We start from the raw sequence: 3,789 nt of genomic DNA, 5'->3' as shown, positions 1-3,789 counted from the left end.
TCTTCCCCACAGACATAGACAATGGTAAGCACTTCTGTGTGTTAGGATTTAACACTGAGATCTCCTAGCACGCAGCCATTCAGAGGGACCAATAATGCAGGCTACTTGGGTGTAGTTTAGTGCTTTATTTTCAAGCACAGTTAAATTATGAATTGCACGTAGCCAATAAAAGACAGTTTTTTTTTCCTGAAGGTGTTTCTCAGTAGAGAGGGTCACTACATGTTAAGTTCTTCAAAGTCTGTCATGTTATTGAAGGCTCTTTCTCACTTTGTTTTGAATAACAATATATTCTCTTATATATAAGGCACCTTGGTGGGGGATTGTGGGACAAGATGGAGGCCGCCGCTCACCCCCGGGTTCTCTGGGCCCTTCCAATGTCACGTTCTGCTGTTACTGCAGTAGCCACATCTGTATTTCTTGGTCCACCCAGTTGCCAGGTTCATCATGCCCTCATACCTCATGGGAAAGGTGGGCGTTTGTCTGTTAGTGGGGTTGCGGCCACTGTGTTTGGAGCAACAGGATTCTTGGGCCAATATTTTGTCAACCAACTCGGACGTATGGGATCAAAAATGATCATACCCTATCGGTGTGATCCATAGGACACCATGCACCTTCGTCTCCATGGGTGACCTGGGCCACATTATTTTTCTGGAATGGGCTGCCAGAGACAAAGATTCCATCTGGAGAGCACTGGAGCACAGCAATGTAGTCATCAATCTTGTTGGATGAGACTGGGAAACCAGAAACTTTAGTTTTGAGGATGTTTATGTGAAGATTCCCAAGGCAATAGCTCAGTTGTCCAAGGAAGCTGGAGTTGAAAAACTCATCCATGTTTCTTTCGCATCTGAACACTGATATTAGAAGCTCTGCTAGATCTCTGAGGATGAAGGCTGCTGGAGACAAAGAAGTGAGAGATGCCTTTCCAGAAGCCACTATCATAAAGCCAGCTGACATGTTTGCAAGAGAAGACAGGTTCCTCAATCACTTTGCAAATATGCATTGGTTTATTGGTGTGCCTCTTGTATCCTTGGACTTCAGGACAGTGAAACAACCAGTCTATGTTGCAGATGTATCCAAAGGAATTATTAATGCAATTAAAGATCCAGATGCCAAAGGAAAAACCTTTGCCTTTGCTGGGCCCAGTCGGTACCACCTCTTTGATCTGGTTCAGTACATCTTTGTGTGACTCACAGACCATTCTTGCCATACCCCTTGCCACACTTTGCCTATTGATAGATAGCAAGAATGTTTGAGATAAATCCATTTGAGCCCTGGACAACAAGGGATGAAGTGGATCGGATTCACATCACAGACAAGATACTGCCTGACCTGCCTGGCCTGGAAGACCTTGGTGTTCAAGGCCATCGAGGTGCTGCGGCGTCACCGCACCTACCGCTGACTGTCTTCTGAAATTCAGACTACAAAGCCTGCCAAGACTGTTAGCTATTAGTTTCTCCAAGTAGCCTTAGTTTTTGGTATTATTTTGGTCACCTGGCTAGCCTGTGTTCTCGAGGGGAACCTGTACATAGGGATAAGATCCCACTATTAAAACATCTGAAGTTAATATATATATATATATATATATATATATATATATATATGGCACCTCAATTTGTAAAAATTTCAGTCAATGCCAGTTTTCCATGTTTATTAAGAAATCTTTGAAAGAGAGGAAATAACTTAATATGAAGTCAAACAATTCATTCCTGACTTTTGACCACACAATTATAAATGCTGGTTAAAAGTATAAATTGTTATATTAATGAATATCCTTAATGCATACCTATTTAGCAAATGTTAAAAGCCATCTATCCTACAACTCAATAACAGAAAATAAATAACTCAATTAAAAATGGGCAAAGGAAGATTCACAAATGACTAATAAGCACATAAAAATGTTTGCCATCATCAGTGAGGAGATAAAATAAAATAAACTACAGTGAGATACCGCTCACTAGGATGACCAGCATCAAAAGTCAGATAACAAGTGTTGCTAAGGATGTAAAGAAACCAGAACCATTATCCATACCTGAGAAAGGGAACATTCAATGTATACCTCCTTTGTAAAACAGTCTGGAGTTTCCTCACATGATTAAACATAGGATTGCCATCTGACCCAGAAATTCTACTTCAGGCATATATACCCAAGCAAAATGAAAACATATGTCCACATAAAATTGTGTAGATGAATATTCATAGCAGCTTTATTCATAATAGTCAAAAGGGAGGAGAAGCCCAAATGTTCATCAATTAAGAATGGATAAACAAGATGTTGGGGAATATTATTCCATCATAGAAAGGAATGACACACTGATACACACTATAGCATGGATGAACTAAAAAACAGTATGCTAAGTCAAAGAGACCAGTCACAAGGACTCCTAATAAGTCTATGATTCCATTTGTATAAATTAAGTCTAGGACAGGGAAAGCAGATTAGCTCAGCATAGGGCTAGGGGAGAGGGTGGGAAGATAGGGAGGTGACAGTTAAAGGGTATGGAGATTTTATTTTTTTACTTATACTGGGAATTGAACTCAGGGCCTTGCACATGCTAGGCAAGCATTCTATCATTGAGCTATATCCCAGTGCCTGGGCTATTTTTTTGAGGGGATGGAAAGTGTTCTAAAACTGACTGTGGTGATGGTTGCATATACCTGTGAATATCCTAAAAACCATTGGATGGCATACTTGAAATTGATGAATTGTATGCTATGTAAGTCTATCTACAAAATTCAACATCTATCAATAATATATGGTTATCTATTGACAAAAAAGGTCAGCTGTCCTAATAGTTTATTATTCATTGTAGCTTGCAATAAAATTTTCAGAGTTCACATAAAACAAAAAGTAGTATGTCACAAGACAAAAAACAACATGAAAAAATACATATACATTAAATCACTGTTGACAAATGTTAGGGAACCAGCTCATTATTCTGAAAACTAATAAAGAGAGAGAATCAGCACTGTCCTGCCTTTAGGATAAATCAAAAACTGATGACAGAAACTTTCTCCTTATAGAAGTATACAGCTAATAAATGAGCTGCAAGTAGAGCTCAGTGGTAGAGCATGTGCTTAGCATGTGTAAGGCCCTGGGTTCGATTCCTAGCATTGCCAATTCATAAATAAACGAGGTATGATAGAATGAGAATTTCACAACTTGAGGCTGGGGGCATGGCTCAAGTGGAAGAGCACCTGCCTAGCAAGCACAAGGCCCTAGTACCACATACACACGCACACACAAAAAATCACAATTTCCACCCCTCCTGAAATAGTGGGTCTAGGTAGTAATGATGCATGGTTATAATATCACACAAAAAAAGATATTTGTCTCCTGATGAAAGTCCTCAGTGCCACTATGAAATATTCTTTCTGCCCAACAAGTAGAATGTGAGTGTGATATAGCCTCTGGAGTGAACTACTAGTTCCCAAGAGACAAAGGGAACCTGAGAAGCATGTTATGTGACACCACTGCCATGCGGTCAAAAAAATTCCAGATGTGGAAAACATTAAGGGGCCATGCAACAACTGGATTGTACGAAACGAAAAAAGGGACAGAGGAAGGGAGACACTTGTAGATTAAAAGAGGATTGAAGATGTATCAACCAAATGCAAGGTATGAACCTAGTCAGGATCCTGATTTAAACAACTTTGTAAGAGAATTGGGAAAATTTGAACACTTAGTGAACATTTGATGATGTGAAAAAAAGGTTAATTTTTAGGTGCTGTGATAGCATTGTACTTATATTTTTTAAAAGTATCTTTATTTTAGGGATACATATTGAAATG

The 3,789-nt window shown here is 39.2% G+C and overlaps 1 pseudogene; it reads left to right on the top strand.

Moving 5' to 3' along the window:
- Window positions 1-318: 318 nt before the first annotated feature.
- On the top strand, window positions 319-1,450 carry LOC109688650 (NADH dehydrogenase [ubiquinone] 1 alpha subcomplex subunit 9, mitochondrial pseudogene; annotated as a pseudogene).
- Window positions 1,451-3,789: the final 2,339 nt, after the last annotated feature.

Source organism: Castor canadensis, chromosome 3 (genome assembly GCF_047511655.1).
Source record: "Castor canadensis chromosome 3, mCasCan1.hap1v2, whole genome shotgun sequence".
Taxonomy (NCBI): domain Eukaryota; kingdom Metazoa; phylum Chordata; class Mammalia; order Rodentia; family Castoridae; genus Castor; species Castor canadensis.
Note: the sequence above shows the minus strand (reverse complement) of the source record. Positions and strands in the feature narration are given on the sequence as shown.